Below are 16836 nucleotides of genomic sequence, written 5' to 3' on the forward strand. Positions count from 1 at the left end.
GGGCTTTTTCTCCCTCCACAGAAAGTTGTTCAGCATTTTGTCTAGTCTCTTGTGGAAGTCTTCTGTGTTTATTAATGGCAGCATGCTCAGCATGTAATTAACCATTGGTGTGAGCATCATTTTAATCGCTTCCACTCTCCCCACCACGTTGTGAATTTGGGAGACCACCCTTCTACTCTATCCTTAATTTTCTGGAGAGTGGCTTGCTCGTTGTGTTCCAGTGTGGCTCTTAGGTCCCTCTCGAAGAGAAGGCCTAAATATTTTATGGGTTTCTGTTGCCATGTTAGGCCTGACGTGCCTAACACCGTTTTTGTTGTGTGAACGTTCAGCGGTTTGCATTCGGATTTGTCCCTGTTCAGTTTGTACCCCGAAACCTGGGCATATTGTTCTATCGTATCCATCAGTGCTTTGATGGATCTCTCTGGGTCTTCTGTGACTAATAGTACGTCGTCCGCATATGCCGCTAACTTGAAAGTTTCTCCCTCTACAGGTATTCCTGCGATGTCTTTGTTGGTTCTGATCATGGTTAGGAGTGGTTCTATTGTTAGTAGGAATAGGGCTGGTGATAGCGGGCACCCTTGTCTGGTCCCCCGTCCTAGGTGAAGTATTTCTGATGTACCTCCGTTTACTACCACCCGTGCTTTAGGGTCGTTGTAGAGGGCCATTACCATCTTCCTATAGTTGGGTCCTAGCCCAAATTTTTCCATGCATTGGTCTAGTAATGGCCATGACACCCTATCAAACGCTTTCTCAGCGTCCAAGGCTATCATGACTGCTGCGTTGCTACTTTTGGAGGAGTGGTTAATTATGTGGCATAGCAGCCTTGTGTTGTCATGGGACATACGGTTTTTAAGGTAGCCTACTTGGGAGCTGTGTATAAGCTTAGGTAGGTATGCATTGAGTCTGGTTGCTAGTATTTTTGCGTAGATTTTACAATCTACGTTTATGAGTGAGATTGGTCTAACATTCTTTGCCTGGTTTGTGTCCTTTCCTTCCTTTGGTATTACTATTATGTTTGCTTCCGCCATTGACTGTGTCATGCGTCCATTCTGGACACACTTCGTGAAGACTTCTTTCATGGTGGGTTTGAGAATGTGCAAGTACTGCTTGTAAAATCCGGCCGTGAAGCCGTCTGGCCCTGGTGCCTTGTTGTCTTTCAGGCTTGCCATGGCTCTCCCTATTTCGTCCTCCGTTATGGTTAGTTCGAGGATGTCTCGTTCCTTGTCTGCTAGCGTCAGTGTGGATATGCTTCCTAATAGTTCTTTGCCCCCATCATCTTTTAGTGTTTCGTCTCTCATATATAGACCCTCATAGAAGTCCCTGAAGACCTCCAAAATGTCTTTGTTTGCCGTCTGGGACTTGTTATATCTGTCTTTGATGGCCCCTATCGAGTACTTTTCTGTTTCCCCTTAAGGTAGGATGCTAGGTTTTTCACTGCTTTGTTTGCGGTGCACAGGTTAATAGATTTGTATTTATTAATCCAGGTCCCTGCTCAGTATTCTGTTGAGTTCATACTTCTGTTTAGTTAGGCTAGTGAGGGTGTTCTTATCTTCTAGGTTGGCTATGTGGCCGTTCTCTAGGTTTTTAATTTCTTTTTCTAGGTCTGCAATTTTTTTGTTTCTTTCTTTGTTCAGCCTGCACTTGATTGTCATAATGGTCCCCCTGATGGTGGATTTTAAGGCATCCCATAGCAGTTCTCTGTCTGTCTCGGGGGTGTCGTTAATTGTCATGTACTCTTTTATTGCCGCTTCTATCTCTGCTTTCGCTGAGATGTTAGTGAGCAGATTATCATCAAAACGCCATCTTCGAGTTGGCTTTTCATTGTGCTTCCCTGATAGGGTTAGGCTTTGGCAGATTTACAAGCCCCTTGGGCTTCTGTCTTGTTCTATTGTGTCACATTTTTAGTGCTGCTCCTCATACCACCCTCTTAACAATTCTCCAGTCAGTATACATCGACTGCTGCATACACTCTTGGGAGATTTAGAAGCCCTTTGGGCCTCTTTCTTGTTCTATTGTGTCACATTTTTGGATGTAATGGGGGCAAAACATAATGCAGCTAATTAGAAATGTATTTGGAAAATGAGTCAGGGCTGTCCACTGAAATGTAATATTTATATATGTGGAATGTGTTCAGTTACTTAATCGTTTTAGTGTAGTAAATGTGTTTTGTAAAAATGTATGGTTTTAAATATTTTGTCTAGAATCACACTGATTGTCTGTGTACATTAAGGAATTATAGTTGCCCCTTAATCAATAATCACTCCTGTCTCTCCTCACAGTCTACCTCTTTCTGCTTATAGTGTCCCCTCTCTTCTGATGTTTCCCCTCTTTCCTTATTCTCACTTGTCTTTACTCATAGTGCTGCTTCTTTTCATAGTTCCCCCTGTCCTCTTAGTACTTCTCTGTCCTCATTGTCTCCTCTGTCTCCTAATACTCCCCCTTCTTTTTATGCTCCCTCCTCTGACCTCTTAATCTTCACTCTCTCCTCATACCTCCCTCTTAACAATTCCCCAGTCAGTGTACATAGACTGCGCCATACACTCTTGGGCAGATTTACAACCCCTTTGGGCCTCTTTCCTGTTCTATTGTGTCCCCTATCTTCTGATGTTTCCCCTCTTTCCTTATTCTCACTTGTCTTTCGTCATAGTGCTGCTTGTTCTCATAGTCCTTCCTGTCCTCTTAGTCCCCCTCTGTCCTCATTGTCTCCTCTGTATCCTAATGCTTCTGCTTCTTTTTATACTCCCTCCTCTGACCTCAATCCCCCCTCTCTACTCATATCTCCCTCTTAACAATTCTCCAGTCAGTATACATAGACAGCTGCCTACCCTCTTGGGCAGATTTACAAGCCCTTTGAGCCAGTTTCTTGTTCTAATATGTCACATTTTTGGATGTAATGTTGGCAAAAAATAATGTAGCCAATTGCAAATGTATTTGGAAAATGAGTCAGGGCTGTCCACCGAAATGTAATAGTTATATACGTGGAATGTGTTCAGTCACTTAAACGTTTTAGTGTAGTAAATGTGTTTTGGTAAAATGTATGGTTTTAAATATTTTGTCTAGAATCACACTGAGTGTCTGTGTACATTAAGGAATTATACTTCCCCCTTTCTCTACAATCTCTCCTGCCTCTCCTCACAGTCTACCTCTCTCTGCTTATATTGTCCCCTCTCTTCAGATATTTCCCCTCTTTCCTTACTCTCACTTGTCTTTCCTTATAGTGCTGCTTGTTCTCATAGTCCCTCCTGTCCTCTTACTCCCTCTTTGTCCTCTGTCTCCTAATGGTCCCCCTTCTTTTTATACTCCCTCCACAGTCTTCTTAATACTCCCTATGATATAGTAGTAAATAGTAATATGCATGGTGTCATATTTTTTGTCTAATATCACACTGTCTCTCTGTGTACATTAAGGAATTATATTTGCCCGTTTTCATATTTTGTACACTCTCTTATTATACTCCCTCTTCTATCCTCTCACTGCTTCCTCTCTGATTATACTACCTCCTTTTTCTTATATTTCCCTCTCTCCTTATACTTCTATTTTCTCTTCATATTTGCCTTTCTTTTTGCATAGTTCCCCTACTCTTCATAATATCTCCTGTCTTAATATTCATCCCTGTCATCATAGTTTTTACTGTCCCCTCATAGTACTCTCCCTCTCCTTATACACTCAGTCTTCTCTTATATTTCTTTTTCTCCACATTTTTGTCTCTGTCTCTCTTTATATTCCTTCTTCTTTTCTCATATATACTCTTTTTTCCTTATATTCTCCCTTTTTTCTTATTCTCGCTCTTCTTTGCACATGCTATACATTCTTTTCTCTTATTTTTGTATTTCTTCTCCTACTCTCCTCTCTCTGCTCAAACTTCCTGTCTCTTTTCCTATACATCCAACTCTGTCCTGATATTCTTCTCTTTTCTTATTGTCATATTCCTCTTATCTATCTACTATCTGTTTCTACTCCTTCCTTTGTCCTTATACTAGTGCCAGTTTCACATATTTCTTGTTTTCTGTATATAGTCCTTGTCTCTCTTATTATACTGCTCCCCTGTCTCCTCACAGTCTGTTTCTTTCTTCTTATACTGTCCCTTCTCTCATCATACTGCCACCTTTGTCCTCATACTCCTTATCTCTTCATACTTTCCAGTCTTTTCATAGTCTCTTTATGCCCTTATACTGCAGTGTCTGTTAATATTCTTTTTTCTATTTAAATTTCTCGTTGTCTCATAGTCCTCTTTCTCTTGTTGTAACTCTTTCTATTTTCATACTCCCACGTTTGTTGTGATAATTTCCCTTCTCTTCTTATAAGTAATATAATAGTGTATTTCATATATGTATTTTTCTAAATTGATATGCATTTTTTATAATAGATTCTTTTGATCAACACTGAAAAAAAGTCATCATGCCTACAAAAACTGAAAAGAGGAAAGAACGAAAGAAAGCAGTTTATTTAAAGAGAAGTCATCTACAAGATTTACCTGAACAAGAATGTGTTAATAACAACTGATAAGAAAACTAACACTTTTCTGCGAAAATTGTTAAACACTAAGAGTAGTGTGCACATAGTCAAAAATAGTATTACTGTATCTGCATATAAGAGAAAAGAGAAGAACCATGGAAAATCATCTGTTGAAAAAAATGTGTATAGGAAAAGGAGGAAAAACCAATATAAGGAAATAAGGAAGAAGATGTTCTATAATAGAGTATTGACTAATTTGACTTAAGTAGTAAAGAATTGTAAAAAAAAAACCTGTATTTTACAAGAAAAAGAAATGTATTGAAAAAGTTGTTGAGAAAGCTTTTGAATTGAAAAAAAAACTTTTTGTTTTAGTCATCAATAGAATTCGATAACTAGATAAGCCAATCCATTTAATGAAGGCCAACAGTAAGTGGAGAAGAGTAATTAACAAAAGTAATTTTTCTGAGGTTTTTTGGGTGTATGGAAACATAGTTCAAGTTCTGAGCCTTTTTTTAATGAAGAGAGTTATTTTCAGAGTAATGATGTGTTGCATGCAGTTGCCACTACTCTTCGTGCTTATGAGGTTAAAAATGGTTGTCCTATTGCGAAAGAGAAAATTGTTTTTAGAAATGTAGAAGAGGTGTTAGCTGATGAAATTTTAGGGAGACGTCCTAAAGGTTCAGTGTACACTTGGAATTGCAGTAGTATTTGTAGTGTACGGTAGGAATCAATTGATTTTTTATGCAATTTCTTATGTAACTATACTAGGAAAAGTGTTAAACAAAAGATTAAGATGTTGCAAGGACTAGACCCTTGCAGAGTGAGAGAAAATACTGGTTTGCAAGGTCATTCTCTGGCTTGTCTTTCTAAAAAAGTATGTCGAAGTATTTTTCACCATTTCAGGATGTTAGCAGTGCATCATACTGAAATGAGGAAATTGGTGAGAACGTTGTATTATGCAAAAAGTCCAGCACTAATGTTAAAAAAGTTGAACAGTGCTCTTTTGTGTGGATCTGTATCAGATGTAACGAACGTGTGTGATAAAATTCAGGTTAGTTACGTTGGTCCTGAGGAACACAGTGCAGAAATAGATATGTTAATAGAAAGAAATGTTGAAGAGAATGTGCAACATTGTAGTACAGAAAAATTTGAGCAAGAAATTTCAAAGTTCAAGGTGATTTCCGGTGAAACACCAAATTATTCTTGTATTTGTTGTCGACGTACTCATTATAAAAATCAGACCAGGACTGTTGATCTGTATTTAAAATGTGAAAAGGAAAATAATAAGGAGTGGATGGAATTTGCAACTTATTTGTTGGTAGAGAATTGTTTTGATTTGGGTTCTGATCAGCGTATTTGTAAATATTGTTATAACAAGTTAGACGAGAATAAAATGCCTGCTAGAGCTGTGCATAATAATTTTGAGTTGGTGAATATTCCTTCTGAACTGATGGATTTAAATACTTTTGAGTCTATTCTTATTCAATGTGTGCATCCTTTTCAGGCTATTGTTCGTATGGAGCACAGGGAAATTGCCTCCTTCTGATTCACAGAGAGGATTAAAGGGAAGAGTTGTATATTTGCCACTAGATTTAAAGAAAAATATTGAAACAATTGGTGTAGAAAATGTAGAAGATTGACCTTTAGTTATTCTTTTTAATGGCGGTCCTACTAAGAGTAAGAAAATCTGGCAGGAATTAGTGGATGTTAGGAAAGTGAAAAAGGCAACGTTGTATCTGGTAAAAAATAATCAGTACTATAAAAATGTTATTTGGGAGAAGAACAAATACGTCTAGAAGAAGATACTGACTCGTGTACTGGACAAATTGAAAAAGTGGGTGTGTCCAGAACTGAAGATATCTACGAACATTACAGTGTTCATCCACTGCATTCTAAAGAAGTGATGGGGAATACTATAGAGTTATTCCAAATGAAAGAAGCAAAGTGAAGTCCCATTAGTGTATGGGAAAAAAGCTTGGAAGCTCGCTGTTTCCCGATATAATGACCGACCTGTGCAGATTCCTGCATCTGAATACCAAACATTAAGATTGTATGCAGAAGATCCAAGATTTCGACAATGTATTCCGTATTTGTTTCATCTTTTGTTTGAGAGTGATTTGTCTGGACTTTCTTATGCAGTAAATCATATATTGAAAACAGGTGGACATCTGCAGAATGTTTCGGCAAAGGAATTGATGGATAAAGTATACCAGAATGATAATGTTTTGGAATTAATTGCTAATTAATCTCATGGCATGTCAGCGTGGTACTAATGAGTACTGGCACCGTCGTCATGGAGAACTTAAATGTATGCTAAGAAACTTAGGAACTCCTTCATAGTTCCTTACTCTAAGCTGTGCTGAATATGCTTGGGATGATTTACTTCAAATTCTTCGAGAGGCAAATCCAAATATACTAAATATTGAATACAAGACACCTGGAAAAGTGTGCTCTTTAGCTCCAGTTAATGTATGCAGATATTTCAATCATAGATTTGAAGCTATGATGTCTTTTATCACCAATAAAAAAATCCACCTCTTGGAGAGGTTCTGGACTTCTTTTGGAGAAAGGAGTATGAAGCAAGAGGTGCTCCTCACATACTTATGCTGATGTGGATCAAAGATGCTCCGAAATTTGGAACAGACTCAGATGATACTGTGTTGTCATTTATTGAAGAATATGCTACATGTGATGTACCCAAAAGTACACAAGATAAGGACTTAAGACAACAAGTCTTACGATTCCAAAGCCATCGTTGTGGGAAATACTGTTGTTGAAAATACAAATCTAAGGACAAATTCTGCACCAAATGCAGTTTTGCATTTCCACAACCTGTAATATCGAAAGGAAGAGTGAACAGTTTTATGTCATCTTTACGACATACTATCACAAGAACGTCTTCAAAAAATACCTACAACTTAAGAAGAAATGTAGAATTAAAATATATAAATGACTATAACCCTGTCATTTTATCCATGTGGAATGCTAATATGGATATTCAATATATTGTGGACAATTCCATTGCTGTTGCTCGATATGTAACATCGTACATAACGAAATCAGAAAAGACTGAATTGAAGGAAATGTGGGAAGAGATTTTTCACGAGAAGAGTTAAAGTAAGAAATTATGGGCCAGATGTAGGTAGCACAATACCGGTCGGCAACGGACGAAAATCGGTATTTTCGGCCGTTACCGACCGGTATTGAGCATTTGGGATGTAGGAGTCCAAAAATCGTCCAAATCGGTAAATTTACCGATTCGGTAAAGTTACCGAATCGGTAAAATACCGAATCGGATAATTTACTGAATCTGTAAATTTACCGAATCGCAATTGTTTGCGAATCGGTAAATTTACCAAATCGGTATATCTACTGAAACGGTAAATTTACAGAATCGGTAAAATACCGAATCGGTAAATAAGATGTGGTAAAATTGAATTATGAGATGTAGGTAAGCTCTGAAATACCGAATTTGCTTCAATTTCGGTATTTAAGAGTAGGCATTTACCATGGATTGAAATTAGGTGGTAACCATGTGCAACCTATAAAAATGGACCCAAAATGCAATTCTTCTTGCACAATGGCGGCATTTTATGTCATTGCAAGACAGCTACGGGTACAGGAGGAAGGAGAGAGGGAATGGCAGGGACAGGAGCAGGTCTACAGGCAGAGGATCACCTTGTTCATGCTGACAGAGGCAAAGATTCTCCAGAGGTACAGGTTGGAACCAGACACCATCTTGGACCTCATCAGGGACCTCCAACCACTGTTGGAGCACCCTACCCCAAGGGCACATGCCATTCCACCCCACGTGCAGGTGCTGTGCAGCCTACACCTTCTTGCGTCAGGGAGCTGCCAGAGTCTTGTTGCTGCGGTAGGTGGTGTGACCCAGAGCAGCCTGTCCCGCTTTTTCAAAAAATTCCTTGACGCCATGTTAGAGAGGATGGACCATTATATATCTTTCCCTGCAACGCATGGCGAACTGCTCCAAACTAAAATTGACTTTTACCAGATGGCGCATTTCCCCAACATAATTGGCTGCATTGATGGCAGCCACATTCCCATTTATCCCCCTTCTGCCACAGAATACATCTATCGGAATTGTAAGTCCACCCACACCATCAATGTGCAGGTGATCTGCAATGGCAAGTGCGTCATCACTGACCTGGTGGCCAAATTTCCTAGGAGTACCCATGACTCCTACATATTCCAAAACAGCGGCTGACAGCAGGGGAATTTGGCGAAGGATATCTCCTAAGTAAGACACATTGTGTGACCCCATTAACACCAATTGCAGTAAGATGTACATGTATGCATGTGAGTAATCTATTCCCATTTCCTTGTAGGGGACAGTGCCTATGCCCTACGCTCCTTCATCCTCACCCCCTACCTCAACCCCTCAACACCCAGCCAAAGGAGATATAACAGGGCCCACAAGAGCACAAGAAATGTTGTTGAGCGTACCTTTGGCATGTGGAAGAGCAGGTTCAGGTGCCTGCACAAGAGTGGAGGTGCCCGGCAGTATACCCCCTGACCTGCTGCAAAATCATTGCTGCCTGTGCTGTTACTCAACCTTGCTGTGAAGAAGAGCACAGAGTTGGAGTTGTCAGACTTTGAGGATCATGACGACGAGACTGCTGTGCCTGAAACACAACCTGCTGGAGTATCAACACCAAGTGATGGCAGATACAGACGTGAGAAGATTACACGCAACTATTTCTGAGTGAGTAATGAGACACAGACAGGTTGTGTTTGGGAACAACGTATTTTAATGTTGCCACAACGTTCAAGCACTTCAGTGCAACAAAATAAACATCATACACGTGGGGACTGTATGCCCCGGGTTACTTCACCCATGACCGGTAATGTCACTTGCGCCCGCGCTTCCCAGAGCCACTAGGGTGTTGGTCGCTTGGTTCAGTGTGCCCTGCAACATTAGCTTGGCGCCTGCTACTCCTCTGCGGCTCACCAACAGTGCTAGCCATGCTGCTCCGGCTACTAGTGTCCTCAGCCTCTGCCACGTCCAGGGCAGGATTCTGTGCTGTTTGTGAAATCAACAGTGCCTTTAGTGCACTCGTACTTCTGGCCATGTCCCTGGTGACCTCTGCTGTATTTTGTGTTAAGGCCTCCTGCATATTTATGCCCCTCCTGCATAGCAGGGATGTGGCAGTGGCCAATTGATTGATGGCCGTATTGTGGGCACGGGTATCCCTGCGCCTTGTGTGAGACTGACTTTCAAGTTTGGAGCATAGCTGGTTAATAGAGTTGCTCATCTGCTGCATCCCTGCTGCAATGTCTGTGTTTGTTTTAGCTATCTCTTTATTTGTGTCCGCAATGTCTCTCATGCCCTTCCCCATGTCTCCTATTTGCACATTCAGGGCTAGGAGTTGACTTTGGCAGGCTTGGATGGATTTGCCCTGCATCCGTTGAATGCGCTCCATGCTCCCCTCCAGCCCACAGAACACAGTACCCTCACCACGTCCACCTGCACTGCTGGGTCTGCGTTGTCCTCTGCGACCAGTGACTGTCTCACTTGTGGACTGCAGTGCTTCTGACCCGACTTCTACGGTGACTTGATCCTCACCCTCTGCTGCCCCCATTAATAGTAGTGGAGCCACGACATGCCTCCTGGCTGGTGGGCTTGCAGGAGTGGACTGAAGATGTGATGGTGAAGTTTCTCGAGAAAATACCAAGGTAGGGGATTGGGAAAGCTGTGGGGAGTGCAGCAACTCTGGGGTCTGTACAGTCTCATCTTCATGGGAGATGGCAATCGTGTCTCCTTCCTCCTGCGAGGCTTGCACTTGGCTTGGACCTGCATCCTCACTCTCCTCCCTCGCTGGTGCAGTCCCTTCTGTCTCAGTGGGTCGACTGCCTGATTTGGCCCCTAGGTATAAATAAGCGTATATCAACTGAGTGCTACTGTGTCACAATCACTACAATAAATGCTTTACACATTTCACTTTCTTTTATCGGCATTCAGTTCACTGACTTGCTGATGTCTAAGCTGTTGCACATGGTCTTACATTTGCTGACTACATTTCCCATCATGCATTGTTCCTGTATAGTGATAGCAGTACTGGAGTGGGGTTTGCTTGTACATAAAAGGGTATTGGGAAGCAGGTTGGTATGGGGTGTTATGCAGCGCATGCGTCTTACCTTTTTTTGCAGCAGCTCTGGCTGAGCTGTCCACATTTCCCAGTCCGCGGACGCTGTCTGCCTCATTGGTTGAGGCCACCAACTCCTCCAGGTCAGTCGGGGGGCGCTGTGTTCCTGCCTCCACCAGTTAGGCCTGCCTCCTTGTGGATATCTGACATTTTTTTCTTGGTGAGGCTCCTGAGGTCATAGAACCTTTTTTTCAGATCCTCTGTATTACTGTTGGTGACTCCACTGCATTCAATTTTTCTGCAATTACCAGCTTCTTTTTGCTGACTCTGGAACAGTGAGGGAGTGTCTGCCAAAAAGTTTGTTGTGCACCCTCACAACCTCCTCCACAAGTACCTGCAGCTCCGTGCTGCTGAACTTTATTTTACTCTTTCTTTCTGCCTTCTAGCGTTCACTGCTGCTTGCCATGTTTAAGTTGAAAAGGTTTCAAAAACTCTCCCTGCTGCTCTGTGACTCTGCTCAGCTCTGACTGCCTCTCCAGAACCTTCTAATTAGTTGCAGCTGCCTGGGTAGCCACTTCCTGGTAGGGAGGGGGATGGTGGTAGCACCTGATTGGCTGTTTTATTAAGTTTCACTTTTGCTTGCTTTCCATTTCGGTATTTACCGAATCGGTATTTACCGATTCGGTATTTCCCATTCATTCCTATGGGCCTTTTGGCCCATAGGAATGAAGGGGAAATACTGATTCGGTAAATACCGATTCGGTAAATACCGATTCGGTATTTTCCGAAAGTCAGATTCGATTTTTACCGATTCAGTAAAAAATACCACATTTTTATCTACATATCATTTACCGATTCATGAATACCGAATCGGTAAAATTCGGTATTTAAGAATCGGTAAATTGGATTTACCTACATCTGGCCCTATATACTTACAGTTGGAAGATGTTATCTCATTGAGCAATCGGAGCATATGCATGCTCAGATCGTTTCTCATCTGCAAGTCTGTACTCCAAATCTAGAAGAATCATTGGGTGAGTCTAGGTCTTGCTGCAACTCAAAACCGAGTACTTAAATCTGTACAAGAAATTGAATATTTAGCCGAAAAAGAGCCAGAAAGTACAGATATTGTGAAAACAAATATGTTGGATACATATTATCCAAATATAAGTCATCATCTTGAGTATGTTTGTCTCTATGAAGTTTTGCAAAACTATATTTTTAAACAAAATAAAACAGAAAACATCAATAATGGTATATATGCTGTGATTGGTTCTGAAGTTTGTTTGATGAAACAAAGAAAAGGACATTTGAATAATCACCGTAAACTGAGTTGCGAAACACCTGACTAAACGAAATTTTACTATTTAGCTTTTTTGCAACTTTTCAAGTCATGGCGTTCAGACTAGAATTACTTGGAGATTTCGAGAGCTATGAAGATTCCTTAAACGCTTGTAAAGATACTATAGAATGTCCTGTTTTTGCTAATTATGTGAAAATGTTGAACGACGAAATTGAACAAGAAACTATAATTGTAGCTGAGATTGTTAGAGACAGTTCTCAAAACAGTCAAACTTCTGCTCCGTTGAGTCAGGATCCATTAGGAGAACCAATTGTTTAAAATGAAGCAGCAACTGCTATGGAAGAGGTGGAAACAGCAATGTATCAAGCTCAAGGAGATGTAACAAACTTAGGAAACATGGAAGAACAACTAAATGTTGAGCAGAAACAAATATATGAGCAAGTGAGAGAACAGATTCACCATGGATTACTTCATTAGAAAAAAGAGTGCTCTTGCTCATCATTTGAACCTATCCGAATGTGCGTGAGTGGACAAGCTGGAACAGGGATTTATTTTTTAATTAAAGTAATTTAAACTTTTCTACACAAAACAACTGAGTCGCATTTGTCTTGTGTTGTCACTGCTCCAACTGAGTTGGCGGCACACTATATTAAAGGAATTACTTTACATCGTTTATTAATGCTACCAGTAGAGCATGAAAACAAATTGGAATACTACAAGCTATCTGGAGAAGCTTGTTGTGAAGTTTCAAGAGTGTTGAAGAAAATGAAACTTCTCATTATTGATGAGGTAAGCATGGTATTAAACGTAATGCTTGCCTTTGTGCATTTAAGAATGCAGCAAATTCTTAAAACAGAGTACGACGTGTTATTTGGAGGAAAACATGTCATAGTTTTTGGTGATCTACTACAGCTTTCTTCTAAAAAGGGATAACCAGTGTTTAAAACAGTGGCGCATGAAGATAAAAGAAAGTCTTTGGGGAGCATTGGAAATGTTAACCTTTGGTCATATTTTGAGTATAAGGAACTTATTAAAAATATGAGACAGGCAAATGATGCTGATTATGGAATTATTCTTCAGGATATAAGAATTGGAAAAGTGACAGAACATGGCAAACAAGCTTTACAGAGACGATTATTTCCCAATTTGTTTCCAAATTAAAATATTGTTCCTGAGAAAACATATATGATAATTGCAGAAAAAAAATCTGTAATCTCCTTAATGCAAACACTGCGTGAATGTTCTATAATCAATGAAGAAATGTTAAAGTTGGAAAAATTAAGAAATTATAAAATTGGAAGCTATAAAATGGAACATGAAGGAATCACTATTATTTTGAATGAAAAGTTGAAGATGAAATTGGATTCTTTAGAGAAATCGATAAGTAAAACTTCTGGTTTAGAAAAGAATTTGTATGCATGTGTGAACTGTAGGGTAATTTTACGTCGTAATTTGCATGTGGAAAAAGGTTTAGTAAAAGGAGCAATGAGTAAAATTGTTGAATTTGTTAATTATGTAAATAGAGATGGGATTGAATTTTTGAAAATCTAATTTGATGAAATTGCTGAAGTACAAGAATGTAGTCGTTGTTCAGCTTGGTGTTTGCTTGTAAAAGATTTGTATGTACGCAGGAAACAGTTTCCTATTTTTTTGGCATATGCGGTGACTATTCATAAATCTCAAGGTAGATAATGCTTGAGTGAATATTGGACGTACCGTGTTTAAAGAGGGTATGGCATATGTTGCTTTGTCTCGAGTGAGAACTTTATCTGGATTGTACTTGATTGACTTTGATGAGACAAAGGTTACTGCAGATGCAAATTGTGTGAAAGAGTATAATAGGTTAAGAAAAAAATATGCACCCTATTTAGGTCACTATCCAGTATTTGAAAAGCGTATGGTAGGTAGAAAAAGAAGATTTGAGAATACCTGTAGTGAAACTGTAGCGAAAGGAAAAAAACAAGATGAAGTTGTGACTGCAAGGAAAAAGAAAAAGGACAGTGTTGAAGAGAATATTGGTTATCGGTTTGAAAATAGTTGTGGTGTCAACTGCTATACTAATGTAGTTGTTAATGTTGTTTTTTTCTTGAAAGTTTGAAACAGCAAATTGTTGAAAACCGGTACGAGAGATTCTGTTCATTGTTGTATTCTGTTTATGAGAAATGTAGTAGTAACAAAAGTAAAATACAAAGTGTTTCTGATATTCGAAATGTTTTGGACATATGTTCTGGTTCTACTCAATTTACATTGAATATTCAGCAAGATTGTCAGGAATTTCTAATGTTTATGCTTCATGTATTAGAAGATGAAGGTATAGATATTGAAAAACCTTTTGGCCTTTCTTGTAAATGGCAACATGACCGTGAAAATTGTTTGTTTACATATACCACTAACATAGACACTGAAATATTCATATATTTGACTTTACCAGACTTTGAATCAGTGACTTTTAACAATCTAGTTAGAGGAGCAAGTCAAAACATGGAGCTAATGTAAATCAGAAATGTCATCAACATTATTAATACAAATATATGGACAGTATGTAATTGTAATGCTGCAACATTGTAGAGCTGATGGAAGAAAATTGGAAACTTTAAATAAAAATGTTGCAACTACTCAAGTATCAATATCAGGAAGAACTTTTGTAGCTGTTGCAATTATTTTTCATGATGGACCTTCTACAACATCTGGACATTACACTGTTTATTTAAAATGTGTAAAAGGTTGGATACATTGTAATGATAGTCAATTAATTTTTAAGCAACGTTTGCCTAAGAGTTACCAAATTCTTACCTAATATTTTTAAAGCCAAAATTTTAAGAACAAAATTTGGAATTTCAGGATTACTGCTGTTAAGGTAGATTAATCTGGTGTTGTAGAGTATTTTGTAAGTGAGGGTGAGGCGCTTGAAGGTGATTCTCTTGTTAATGTTAAGGCAGTGTAGGTGCATCAGGTCATGGGTGATGAGGCTGCAGCAGGGGGCATTTTAGATCAGTCAGGTGGAGGTGTTTTGGATTTGTTGTAGTCGTTGTAGGTGTTTGGCTGGAATTCTTGTGTAGAGTGTGTTGCCACAGTGTAGTCTGCTGCTAATGAGGGGCTGTGTTACTGTTCTTCTTCTTTTGGTTAGCATCTACTTCTAAATGTTGCGGAGCATGTGGAGGGTTTTATAGCAGTATGAGGAAATGCTGTAGACTTGTTTACACATGTAGAGGGAGGAGTTGAGGATGAATCGTAGGTTGTGTACATGGTCATTAGGTGTTGGTTCTTCTCACAGTGTAGTTGGCCAGCAGGACTCATCTGAAGCTGAGGGGGTTAGGCTGAGGATGAGTACCTTCATGTTGTGCGAGATCAGGTTTAGAGAGCTGCTCCTTATCCAGTTGGTGACATCCTTAATTGCGTTGTGGAGATTGTTATTTGTGGTATGTGGATCCTTGGTGAGGAAAAGGATGAGCTGGGTGTCGTCGGCGTAGGAGATGAGGTTGTGATGGGGGCCACTTATGTGAGGGTGGCCATGGAGATATTGAATAGCGTTGGGCTGAGGGATGAGCAGTGGGGGACGGTGCAAATTATGTCAGGGGTTTTGGATCAGAAGGCTGGAAGGCAGACGCTCAGTGTTACTTTTGAACAACTTTCAAACTAAGAATTTCACACATACTATTTGGTCATGAGGGAAAGTATCTGAAACCATTATGGACTTTTTGTTGTATATTTTGTCAGCATATATTTGTAAGTAACATTCTTTATAATGGAAAAAAATGAATGACAGTGTTTTGTTATTTTAAGTCTGTTTGACATACTTATAGTTACGTAAGAAATTGGTCTTAGAAAAAAACATTTACTTTATGTTTTATTTCTATTTTTTAGATTGTTATTGAGATTGTTGTTTCGTTTTTTTAAAGATAATCTTATTGATTGTCTTTTTTTTGCCCGCTGTTATGTGATGAGTACTATTGACCTCACTGTTTCTAGTGAAATTCAATATATTCTGAGAACAGCAAAAAAGGCAAATAAAATTTTATACAAATTATTTTGTGTTATAAAAGATGAATTGTAAGTATATTTTTTGTCTTCTACAGATGCTAATTTTATATATTTTTTTATTTTGAAGGTAAGTATAAGTAACTGTTAAAAATGATCAATGGGATGTACTTCTACAAGCTGAAGTAAGATAACATGGATGGAGAACAAAAGTATGTATAGATGGTTTGTATCTTTTAAACACATTTGAAGAAATTAAAAAATATATATTATGAGTGTACCTATATTGTTTGCATTTTACTACAACACATCTACTACTTTGGAACTGGTAAGGTGAATCGATATATTGTACTTTTTATAGTACTGCATTTTATTATAATAGCCTTAGTTTTTTCCTGTAGTGAGAAGGAGTGACTGGTTTGAAAATGTAAGAACATTTTATATCTAAAAATTCATATAAGCAATGTTATTGATATAATCTTATAACATAGTTGTGAATGCTATTTGCATAATATTTTTTAAAGGGCAAAATAGTTGATAAAGTTAGTTTTGTATTATGTAGTAGGAAAAACGATAAAATGAAGTGTTTATGTTTTTCTACAAGGAACAACAACATAAAAAAATTCATTATTGAAGAAGAACAGAACAATATAGAAGACAGTTTCGAAATTTCTAACACTCTAATAGAGGAGCTAAATAAACCTTTAATGGGTGGCGAGAATGAAGATGAAAATATTGATGCAGATATCAGCTGCGATTTTTTAGATGAAACATTGGATGATGATTTTGTGCAAGCGTTAGAGGACATCAAGTTTCATGATATGACTTTTGAAATTGATAATCAAGAAAGTAAAATATAAGATGAAATCATGTTAGAAGCTCTATTAAATTATGAAATGTAACAAGAATAAATTTCTGATTAAAAATAAAAAATGGTTTGAGAGACTCTTCCTGCAGAACTGTAATCATTCAGCTAGTATCCAAGTACTCATGGTG

The sequence above is a fragment of the Lissotriton vulgaris genome, chromosome 3_1, assembly GCF_964263255.1.
Source record: "Lissotriton vulgaris chromosome 3_1, aLisVul1.2, whole genome shotgun sequence".
NCBI classification, from domain to species: Eukaryota; Metazoa; Chordata; class Amphibia; order Caudata; family Salamandridae; genus Lissotriton; species Lissotriton vulgaris.